General features: G+C 38.5%; 1 protein-coding gene across 31 annotated transcripts in view; it reads right to left on the minus strand.

Moving 5' to 3' along the window:
- The window catches only part of LOC127445815 (bromodomain adjacent to zinc finger domain protein 2B-like), a 122225-nt gene extending 119646 nt beyond the window's left edge, over positions 1-2579 (minus strand). For 30 of the 31 annotated variants that reach the window (XM_051706177.1, XM_051706174.1, XM_051706200.1 and 27 more), the window contains exon 1: positions 2432-2579. The gene's annotated coding sequence lies outside the window, so the exon portion shown is untranslated. Of the gene's footprint in view, positions 1-2022; positions 2154-2431 lie in introns of those variants that run through there. The other variant, XM_051706173.1, reaches the window with a different exon arrangement.
- Positions 2580-12409: the final 9830 nt, after the last annotated feature.

Raw genomic sequence — 12409 nt, forward strand, 5'->3', positions numbered from 1 at the left:
TCTTTTTTTCTTCTTCACAGCTACAGACATTCAGGGGTCTGGGTGTGCTTGAGAGAGCACAGTGTGAGATCCCTTCAAACCCCAACAGCACAAACAGGCCCTGACAGATTTGCTCTCCCTAATTTGCGGTAAGAAAAACAGCACAAGTATATAAGAGATCTTCCGTGTGCTTACAGAAAGCACGCACGCACACTCGCACAAAGAAAGAAAAAAACACACCCAACAATAGTCATTTCTAATGGAAGAAGAGAGTGGGTGAGACTGTTCCGTTTCAATTCACTGATACTGCTAATGGCTTCTTAGCGGTTCCATGAAATCAAGCAGCTGTCAAAGCAATGCATCAGGAACAGGGAGAAAAGCATCGTGTCAGGATGTTTGGCTAAACATCTGCTCCCCTGCTCTCATGGCTTGAGCAGCAGCACATACCCACACAAAGAGATGGGAGGTGGAAACACTGATTTCTCCATCCGAGGCATTCTGTAAAAACAACAGCCTCCTCCATGCATAATGACTAGGGCACTGGGCTAGATGAGACAGACACAGTCTGACCATTAAACCAGCCCATGGTGGCATTTAACCAGCCTTTGGTGAGCCTCTGAAGTTTGCATCACTGGCCACTAATTGTACAAAGTTCATGACATGCGTAACAGAAACTTTCAAATATGTAACACTTATAAATTATTTTAGGTGAAAGTGGACTTTACAACCCACTACAAATTTATTTAAAACTATTTTTAGTCACTCCTTACAGTATAGGAGGTTAACTGTAAAGTAAATCAGAATTATGTAATATCCATCTCTTTCACTCACTCCAGTGTAAACTGTATATAGACATATAAACACATTAAAAAAATATATTGGCTATTTAGTATACAGAAGTACATAAAAATCATACGGTAATCAAATCACTAGTGGAAATTTGAAGTCATATGGTTGTCTAAATAAGGAAATTAATATACAGTAGGTCATATGTACAAACCTCGTGACTTTGAAGCTAATATTCACGTGGCAACATCACATAAATTTAATTTTCTCAATTTAGCAATTATCAAAATATTCATTTGATCAGAATGCTTAAGATAAAAAAAAAAATAAAGAATCGGTCCACTGATTCATAATTAGGCTACATCATATTCTTAAGTAACCCTTAGTGAAAATGATGACATTTCAAAAACTATGAGATGTATTTGTAATACATCTCGATTTGAAACGAAGAAAACACAATTAAACGGTTTAAAATCACAAAATGACATTATTGTGACATTAGCAGCTCAAAAAACGTGCTTATGTCATTCATTCCACCTGTAAACACTGCATCACTAAACATCATTATAAAAAACGAATCCTCAAGATCATACAAAATGCCCGTTTTTATTCATCCAGCGTTATTGTGAAATCAAAACAACTCAAAAAACAGTTTCACAGCCACGTCAAGTAAGATCACAAAATCGACGCTTTCTTGGAAAAACATCACATTTGACTTAAACTTCACATGACGTCACCGCTCCCACATAAGACATTTCTAAACTTTTTGCCTGTAACGACATGTGCAGGTCGAGTCCTAAGAATACACTGATCCGCCAGTTAAAATTAACCAAGATGGCGTGAGGCTTGTTGTTTAGAGGGCAGAAAAAATGGAGGATATTGTAATATACACAAAGGGATAAATTTCAACAACTCGGCCAGGCGGCAGCTGCTGCTCTTTAAGGAAGCAACAAAGATAAGAGAGACGCGAAGCTCAAACTCAACACTAGCGACCCGCTCCGACAAACCAGGCGATTTCCTAACGAATATACAAGCATGTGGGCTTTAAACAATTAACAGTTTCTATCAAAAGGAACTGTAAAGTAAATGGTTTTATCTTGTTTCTCAGTGAAGCGCTGTTAGCTTTTGCCATCATCTGAGAGACGGACATTAAACAGACCAAAGGTAGCTTCTGCTCCTCTACCTCCAAGTGACTCTCCCACATCGCCTTTTGCAAATAACCTCTCTAATAATCACAAATTACATGTTTTTACATACCCAAATCAACAGCAGGGAAGCGCTTCCTCTTTTGAAACATGTTTGGATACATTCGGGAATGTTTACAAACAGTTTACATATAAAACGTAACAGTTAAAGCGCACGCGAGAGGGCACAAAGGCAGATTCCACCCCCGCGCGCGCAACATTGTGTCCACTCGTAAAGTTTTGCGATATTCGCAGTCGCGTTTGAAAAATTACTCTCGATCGGGTTTTCCGGCCAAAACCCTTTAAATGATTTTGACAAGTTTTGCGCTTTTCTTTTTTTTTAACGTTCGAGGGACACGCGAAGCCAACCGAAAGAAACTATCGAGTTAGCTGCCCTCGCTAAGAAATCAAGCCAACCAGCGACACAACATTGATTCTCCAATGAAACAACCGATCCAGCTCTCAATAAATTACAAACTTACCCTTAGCTTTGACAGTTGGTGTAATTCCGCTTCGGTCCGGTTCGAAGTATCACTTCAGGTAACGTTGCTCTTTGTTTTCCTTTTCGATTTGGTTTTGTAAGAGGCCGGTGTAGCAGAGATGATGAAAAAGGGAATTGGGCAGTAATTGAGTCTCGGTGTGTGTGAGTGAGTGAGTGACTGCGTGTGTGTGAGTGTGTTTGTGTGTGTTAGTTACGAACAGCAGATTGGAGAGTCCTTTCAAGGTTTATTCTGCCTCTCTTCAAGGAATCAAAGTGACGTCAGCTTACAATACCGATAAAACTTTTATTCGCCGTCATTAGGTAAAAGTGTGTAAGTGTCCGGATTATGTCAATTGCACTCTTTATTTGCAGCATCGTTTACCATTTACAAAACATGTCGGTTGGAAATAAAAAATAAAAAGAGCTTGTGGGGCTGTTGTTGTTTATTTAATTTTACATTTGTGACACGAAAATGTTACACGTTATGTCATCTTTTTTATAGATCATTTTTTGATGTCATTATTGGTATTTTTGATTGACAATAGTTAAATGACATGAAACTGCATGAATATATATAATATATATATATATATATATATATATATATATATATATATATATATATATATATACATTAAAACCACCTGCCTAATATTATGTAGGTCCCCCTCGTGCCACCAAAACAGTGCCGACTCGCATCTCAGAATAGCATTCTGAGATACTATTCTTCTCACCACAATTGTACAGAGCAGTTATCTGAGTTACCATAGACTCTGTCAGTTCAAACCTGTCTGGCCATTCTCTGTTGACCTCTCTCATCAACAACGCATTTCTGTCCACACAACTGCCGCTCGCTGGATGTTTTTTGTTTTTGGCACCATTTGGAGTAAATTCTAGAGACTGTGTGTGAAAATCCCAGGAGATCAGCAGTTACAGAAATACTCAAACCAGCCCGTCTGGCACCAACATTCATCCATGCGATAATCTAATCAGCCAATCATGTGGCAGCAGTGCAGTGCATAAAATCATGCAGATATGGGTCAGGAGCTTCAGTTAATTTTCACATCAACCATCAGAATGGGGAAAAAATGTGATCTCAGTGATTTTGACCATGGCATGATTGTTGGTGCCAGATGGACTGGTTTGAGTATTTCTGTAACTGCTGATCTCCTGTGATTTTCATGAGGGGGACCTACACAATATTAGGCAGGTGGTTTTAATGTTGTGGCTGATCAGTGTGTGTGTGTGTGTGTGTGTGTGTATATATATATCTATATATATATATATATATATATATATATATTAGTTCAGATATAAAAAGTGGTGTTTAAATGTTACAAGGCATTTGTCAGTATGAGATTACAGTGCAGCTGTACATCTATACAATAGCAAAGGGAATTTGATAATATGGCATCCAGTGAAATGGAATTCTTACATTGGTTACTTGTCATTCAAAGCTCAGATTAATGCACATTTGAACACCAAAATCAATGTAAACAAATAAACAAAACAAGAAGATCTGGCTCAAGATGCTTCTAATAACGTGTCACTATCCAGACTGACGCTGAGGGAGGAACCGCGTTTTTACCCATCGTGGCAAAAAATCAGATAAATACCACAAGACAGTGATGCGTGATCAAACTTGATTGCATTTGTCTCCAGTTACCTCAATGGGTAAATTCAGGGATAATGGATTAACCCAGCTAATCTGACCCTATTTCCCCTCAAATCATCAGGGGAGTGAGACAAGGTGACAACGTTTCTATTTGATAACAGAATTTCCATAATCCTAAAGATAGTGGCATCATGTGAGCTGATGTCATTTTGCGCTGAAAAGAGAGAAAAAAAGAGGATCTGCCCTCACCACGCACGCTCAAGAGGAATAGCAAATAAAAGGCAGAATAAATGGAACTGTTACTTTTAGTATAACACTCTTATTTGATCTCTTATTTGAATCACACTTGCGGGCAAAGCAAGAGGTTGGAGAATGGCCCTTTGCAGCAGGAGCCGAGCTGGGCACCACGAGTCAGACAGCCATCTGTGCCTAATTGTGTGCTTTTTCTCCCTGCCACTGCACTCACAATCAGCAACAGGCTGAGGGGGGCCCTCTGACCTAGACTGGGCCAGGGGGTGTCATGGAGTGAGGGATGAAGGGGGTGGAAGATTATTTCATTGAGCAAGAAAACAACAACAAGGGGGGCAGGAGGGACATGCTGCCACTCCTTAGTGAGAGAGGGGGAGAGGGGCAGCAAGTGGGAGAAAAAAAATAGAGAAGGCAACTCAGAGTTTAGCTTCACGGTTCAGATTATGGGACTAGTCACTTACGTGCACTGAGGTTTCACTCTTTGTGATGAGCAGAAAGCAGTGATTTTTATTTATTTTGGTAATTTTTGATCTCACTTTATAGTAGGCATCACTAATAATAGTAACAGAGAAAAGCATTGGGTAACCAATGTGTGAATACAATTAACAGATGTGTAACATGTCTCATGCAAGTTTTGCAAGAGTCAGGCACATTTTAATAATATACACTTCTGCAGTAGTTACAAAGTATAGTGTTATTATAATGTAACTCTGCTGGTATTTTTGACTGGTGAGCTAATTCCAATTGTAATCCGAGAGATTTGTGATGCTATCATTAATTACAGCTGAGATAATTTTAATGTGCTTATAATGAAACTAAAGATGCCTTCTCAAAGCTGTTAAAAGGAGAAATAGGGATACTGACGTTTTTTATCTCCAGAGTTTGAGTTTTTGAGTTCTGAGTCTTTTTTTTTTTTTTTTTTTTAATGTATTTATTTATTTTGGTATTTTTATTTTTATATCTCTCTTTAAAGTAGGCATCACTAATAACAAGGTCTATTAAAGGGATTGTTCACCCAAAAATGAAAATTCGCATCACTTACTCTCATGCCACCCCAGATGTGTATGAATTAATTTCTTCTGCTGAACACAAAGATTTTTAGAAGAATATTTCATCTCGGTAGGTCCATTCAATGCAAGTGACTGTTGACCAAAACTATAAAGCACCAAAATGCACATAAAGGAAGCATAAAAGTAATCCATATGACTTCAGTGGATAAATCCATGTCTTTAGAAGCAATATGATGTGTGTGGGTAACAGATCAATATTTAAGTCCTTTTTTTTTTACTATAAATTCTCCTCCCTGCCCAGCAGGTGGTGATATGCACGAAAATGTGACATTTGATCTGTTTCTCACACACACCTTTCATATCGCTTCAAAAGACATGGATTAAACCACTGGAGTCGTATGGATTACTTTTGTGCTGCCTTTATGTGATTTTTGGAGCTTCAAAGGTCTGGTCACCAATCACTTGCAATGTAAGAACCAGCAGAGCTGAGATATTCTTTTAGAAATCTTCATTTGTATTCAGCAGAAGAAAGAAAGTCATACACATCTGGAGTGGCATGAGAGTGAGTAAATGATGAGAGAAGTTTAATTTTGGGGTGAACTTTCCCTTTAACATAATAGCTGCAGAGAAAACCATAAGGTAACCAATGTGTAAATAAATATTGCACTATTGCACATATAACAACTCTCTTGCAAGAGTCAGGCACATTTTAATAATGTACACTTGCACTGTAGTTACAATGTACTAGTGTTATTGTCATTTAACTACACTGGTATGTCCAACTGATGAGGTAATTGCAGTTGGGATCGGAGAGACAATTTGTAACTCTATCTGTAATTACTGCTGAGGTCATTTTTATTGTCTGGATAATGAAACTAAATATACATTTGAAAATTATTAAGAGGAGAACTGGATATACTGAGTGGGGGACCAGAACATGTAGAGGGCATGCAGACTGACTTGTTCACCAATTTATGCATTCGTTCATTGATCGTCTTTGTCTCCCCCCTCCTCACCTGTGAAGATGAAGGTGGGTGAAAAAAGATGCTTATGGAGGGACACGGAAAGGCAGGCAGACCACCGAGGATCAGTGCACTGGAGAACGGGAGGAATAGATAGGATGATTCAAATTACACATGTGTGAACTCTTGTGTCTGAACATGTGTGAATATGTGTACGTTGCATGTGCTTATGTTTATCTGTGATCATCAGACCACTCTAACCACAGTAAGGAAGCTGTAATTGTTTGTGTGTGTGTGTGTGTGTGTGTGTGTGTGTGTGTGCAGACATGATGGCAATATTTCTCCCTTTGAGTGACTATGTCTATAACCTCCTCCCCTCTTCCAACAGAGGCACACCAGGGTTTGTAATTGTGTTGGTGCTTCTTCATTAGAGTGTGTGTGTGTGTGTGTGTGTGTTTGGGGGGGGGGAGGTGTTGGGGCGTGGGTGGGTGAGGAGCTCAGGCTCTTAGGACTATGAGCTGCGTCATTAACGGAGGCAGGGCCTCTCTGCATGCAGCCAGAATGTCAGCCGTACCTCGGTCATTTGAAACATAATAAGCACAAGTACAATGAATGCAATGCAAGCCTGCTGGGGGAGGGGTAAGTGGAGGGAACACAGTCCATCTCTTCTGTTGGGTTGTTGTTGTTGTTTTTAAAGAGGCTTGATTAGAAGATATAATAACCCACAGAATAATAACTGGTAAAGATGATCTCCCTCGAGACTGATGGAAACTAAATTAATGTGGCGATTTGGATTTAATTGTTATTTTTCTATTAGTGTGCATAAAGATAGAGGAGATGTCCATCAAGAGCGGGAGCTTTGCTTGCAGCTATTGATTTTTTTCTCTCTTCTTTTCTTTTCTCACCCCTCTCTCATACTCTCTTACCCTCTCTCTCTTACACAGATTTTAATCATCTCAGAACACTATATTCCCTAATACCATTAACAACACTAACCTTCAAGTACCACAAAAGTGTTTAATTTCCAATGACACAAATTTCTCTCCAAGAGACTCAAATAGTGTCTTTACGCAATTTGCTGGCCTTAAGGTTTTGCTTCCTGGAATAATTGAATTGCGAGCCACTCACTTAGTCTTGAATAAAATCACTAGACAAAGAGCTAATCAGTGAAAAAGAGACAATAGTTTGCCCAGTTTGCCTTATTAGCCTGTTTTAAAAGAGCAAACAGCATTTTTCTCCTGATGCTCTCATTGGAAACTCTTACTGTTTTCTTCCAATTGCACCGAACAGACGATTAGAGAAGCCCCCTTCCAAACACGGATATGACAAGAAATGTATCTGTAAGGTATTCAAGCTGTTTGTTCCTCTGTCAGCGCTGCTGTTTGTATGCATAAATAAAAAATGACCTTTAAATGTTTACATAATTTATACAGCCATAAATTCTTAATATATCTAACTGCAAATGAGAGAGCGAGACGTTTTTGATTATGGTTCATAGCCGAGTTCAAATACAGGCTGTCTGGTGTGATATACACCGGTCAGCAATGAAAACCATTTTTACATTTGACTGGAGCAGGGGCTGTTTCCTCTACAGACTCAATGATTAAACATCTATATAGCATCAGGAAAGATTAAAAATGTTATTTTGACTTTTAAAATGAACATTATATTACAGTGTAGATCAGCAGGACGCTTACAAATGATAACATCATCATAAGAGTGTGTAGTCAATGATCATGATGACTGAACATAAGCTGACCTTTGACCTATGGATGTAATGTTTACAGAGAGACGTGAGAGCACATGCTAAACAAATTTTTTCCCCTTCTGCTTACTGTAGGTGCATTTAATCATCCCTAGATATGGGGAAAGTCTTAACATGGCGGCGATGAGGTAAACAGATGGGAAGTGATGGAGTGGCAAACCCAAGGGGATAACCACATGAGGTGTGACAGACCACTGACATCAGCCCCTGTTCTCTGCTCACTCTCTTGCTCAGTCTCTCTCCCCCTTATGCACTCATTTCCAGGAAGAGAACAGTAATGTAAGGGGCAAAAAAGGAATGCAGTCATGGCTTTAAAATTGAGTATCTTCTCATCGAGATGCAAGCATTGCCAACGGTTCTGAGTCAGAATGCACTTGTCAAAGGAAAAGAGCATACTTGTGCTTTTAATTCCTTCATTTAAGAGACAAAATATATAATTTTATCCCATGCAGTACATTTGGAAAAAAGTACATTTTAGATTTTATTGGCACATTATCAGAGCAGCTCTCTTAAAGGGATAGTTTACCCAAAAATGAACATTCTCTCATCATTTACTCCCTCATGCCATCCCAGATGTGTTTGACTTTCTTTTTTCTGCTGAACACGAATGAATATTTTAGCTCTGTAGGTCCTCACAATGCAACAGGTTCCAAAAGCACATGAAGGAAGCATAAAAGTAATCCATAAGACTCTAGTGGTTAAATCCATGTCTTCAGAAGCGATATGATAGGTTTGTGTGAGAAACAAATCAATATTCAAGTCCTTTTTTTTTTTTTTTTTACAAGTCCAATTCACATTATTTGTGCATATCGCCACCTACTGGGCAGGGACGGAATTTACATTAAAAAAGGACATAAATATTGATCTGTTTCTCACCCACACCTATCATATCGCTTCTGAAGATATAGATTTAACCACTAGAGTTTTCTGGATTAGAATAGCTGAAATGTGGATTTTGGAGCTTCAAAATGTTTGTACTCTTTCACTTGCATTGTGAGGACCTACAGAGCTGAGATATTCTGTTCTGTTTGTGTTCAGCAAAAGAAATAAAGTCATACACATCTGGTATGGCATGAGGATGAGTAAATGATGAGAGAATTTTCATTTTTGGGTAAATTAACCCTTTAAGTGGTGTCAGCGTTCATGATAACCTGATCACTAAACTGAGTAAACCATCCTCTCCTCACTGTCTACAACACATCAGCTCTCTTATAAAACACCAGTACAGTAGTTAAATGTTCACGTTTAACAGTTGTAATTGACATTTTCCCTCACTCCCTTCAGCAATGATATATCAAAGAGTGCATCAGCCGCCGGAGAAGAGAAAACATTAGGAGGATTAATAAAGGGAGGGGGGTGGAGGGTTGAAGAAAATAGATTGAGCGTTCTCCACGATCAGTAAAATAGGATCTGTCAAGCAACCCTCCAACATTCATCCTTTAGGGGAAAAAAAAGAGACAGATGTACATTTTCATGGGTGGAATGAAGGAAAAACTGAGGACAGGCTGCGCAACTGATCAATTCCTTGAGATTAGCTTTCAGCTGCTGTGCCTGCTTCCATTTGTAAAGATAATATTATTTAATAACCTTTTTGAATGACTATTTATATTATTGTATTGCCTACAGTGCAAAGCACTAATGGAAATATTTAACATACATTTCTCTTTTAAAAATGACGCCTTTAACTACAGTTGTGAGAATTATTGTGGAATTAAAGGGATGTGCATAAATGATTTTCCCTGGCCTTGGCATGCTGTTCTCAGTTACATTATGCTCAAGTGGAACAATGGACGGATGCTTTATCGTGTATGTACTGTATATTATGTACTGTTACTGAATGTCACATATAGATGCTATTCATGGTCTCTAGCATCAGTGCCAAGGGCATAGACAAATAAGGGTGTTAGTGAATCACTTCAAAATGTGCAAAAGAATGGTATAATTATAGATCAAAGTAAAGTAGGGGCAACTGCAAGAGGAGATTATCTCCATGAAAAATGATAGCTTGGCTTTTGTTATACTTCTACGAAGATAGACATCTGAAAATGTGAAACAGTCGCTTCATGTTTGGCTACAAAAGGGGAAGAATGAGTGTGAAAGAAAGACAAAGATTTTAAAATCTTCTAAACTCTCATGCTTTTTATGTGCTGTATTTGTTTATAAGTTAAACCTCTTTTGGATCGACCTCATTTCAAAACACTGACCCAGAACACCTTACTGCGGACTTCCCCTTCCTGTCTAGCAAAATGCTAAATTGCATAATGTCAACCGAAAGTTCACATTTGTTCTCCTTTGCCCATCTCAGGGAATCTATTTAATTTTCACGCCAACTGTCAGTCCGCATCAAATCTTGATTTATGCAAAGACAGCGTCTGCTTTAATTAGTCATTTCAGCTCATTGCTGCCTGTGCTCTAGGCAGCAAGCAGGGTCAGGCATTCGGAGGAGACTCCATGTTGTATGATCAAAACTAGGCCATCAGTAACACTGTGATAATAGCCATGTCTTGTCTGCCAGTGTGTGTTCAAGTGTGTTTATATCCCCCATGAGCCATCCATCTCCACTCAGCAGGGTGGTTTTGGGTGGAGCACGGATAATCACAGCAGTCACTATACACCTGGAGGACTGGAAAATAATAAACAACAAACAGGTAGCTTTTCCCGTCAGATCTCTGTGCTTTCCTAAGGACTTGAGAGAAAAAAGAAAAATGTAATGTTTACACAGCATTATTACATTAATCACAAGAAAATTGGTTAGAATGTACCATTTCCATGTACAATATGCACTTTCACAGTCATTTGTGGATTAGAGGTAGTGATCTTTAAAACGAAAGTAAACTAAACCATGTGTTTCAGCTTGTTTAAATTGCAGTACTTCTTGATTATCAGTCACAATCACGGAGATCAAACAAAAGTGTTCGAAACCTCATGCTAAATTCACATCAACTGCCATTTCAGATGGAAAATTCAACAAAAAGATGCTTAGAAGAGAGCTTCTTATCTGGCGATTTGTCAAAAATTGGGGAAGTGCTTGTGAGTAACAACAATCACATGAATGGATAGACAGAAAAAATTATTCTCACCAAGAATTCTATTTTAAGTTTTGTGTGCTGTTTGGCTGACTGAAGTGGCATTGTGACTTTTGTGAAAGCATGACCCACTGAGGTGCGTTCATGTGCCGTGAACCTCGGGCAGGAAAAAAAAGCAGGGGGCTTGAGACCAGGGGAAGGCGTGGGAAAGTGCTAGAGAACGAGCGAACGAAGGACGGTGGAAAAGCCGAGCAGTCTGCAGGCATTCCTTTGTGATTACACATTTGTGGAGGAGGCCAGACATTCTTTCAGCCATGTCTGAAGCTGGTGACTTCTCCCCTTGATCCTGTCGTTGTTGTTTTTTTCTTCGCTGTAAAAAAAGAAACTCAGCTGGGATTTTTTTATTTGGTACCTGGAGACTGTGTTTCCATATACGGATGTATGACTCTGAATCAGTCCCCACATGTTTAAATTTGCATTTTGTTTTAACGTCTTTAGATCCTGAAAAGTACAAAAGTCAACCATTTGCCAGCAGAGAGTAGACGATGTTTATCACCCTTCCTTTGAAATTAAGTTGAAACTTCAGTGGTGGGGCACCCATATTTAGAGCTTCCTTCCTCTTTTACAAGCATAAACTTCAGAACCCATCCTTAATCCAGTCATCCATTGGTGGGAGGCCAAACTTGACAGCAGACGGACAGGGCAAACACTAGTGGGGGTGGTGCTTGAGTTCCGTCTTTGTTCGGATGGTGACCTCTTCATTATAGGGCCTTTGTCACCATGTAAGGATTACGAATGAAAGAGAGCTCTACCACTGTTAGTCATAGTAAAAAAAATCTGGCTCCTAAAATGAAAAAATAAAATGTTCGTCCATATGAATATACATAAAGGCAATTTTGCAGTGTGACAATATTCTTAGCAAGGTAACATTTGCCATTTTTGAGTTATGCATATAAGCATGTATTGGGTGACTACTGTAAAAAATTTATTAAATAGCTATTAACTAACTTTGCCTATCTATGACTTTGATCACTGGCCCAATTAAAATAATAATTTAATATTCTAAAAAATAACATGGTCAAAACATTACCTGCTATTTAAAACGGTTCAATAAAAAAAAAATAAAAAAAAATAAAATAAAATAAATAAAAAAAACTGTGCCATTAAAAATGACCCTATCTGTCTTCCTAGACTATGAAATTGAATTTTTCTAATCTTGTGTGCATATTACACCCAAATGACAACTTATTTTCCACAGTTAATCATATGTATGAATATATTTTGTGTATTTATAGATATTGTAACATTTTTGTTTGCAGTTCTCGTTATTGTCTTATTATCACAGTTCACAG

The sequence above is a fragment of the Myxocyprinus asiaticus genome, chromosome 9, assembly GCF_019703515.2.
Source record: "Myxocyprinus asiaticus isolate MX2 ecotype Aquarium Trade chromosome 9, UBuf_Myxa_2, whole genome shotgun sequence".
NCBI lineage: Eukaryota > Metazoa > Chordata > Actinopteri > Cypriniformes > Catostomidae > Myxocyprinus > Myxocyprinus asiaticus.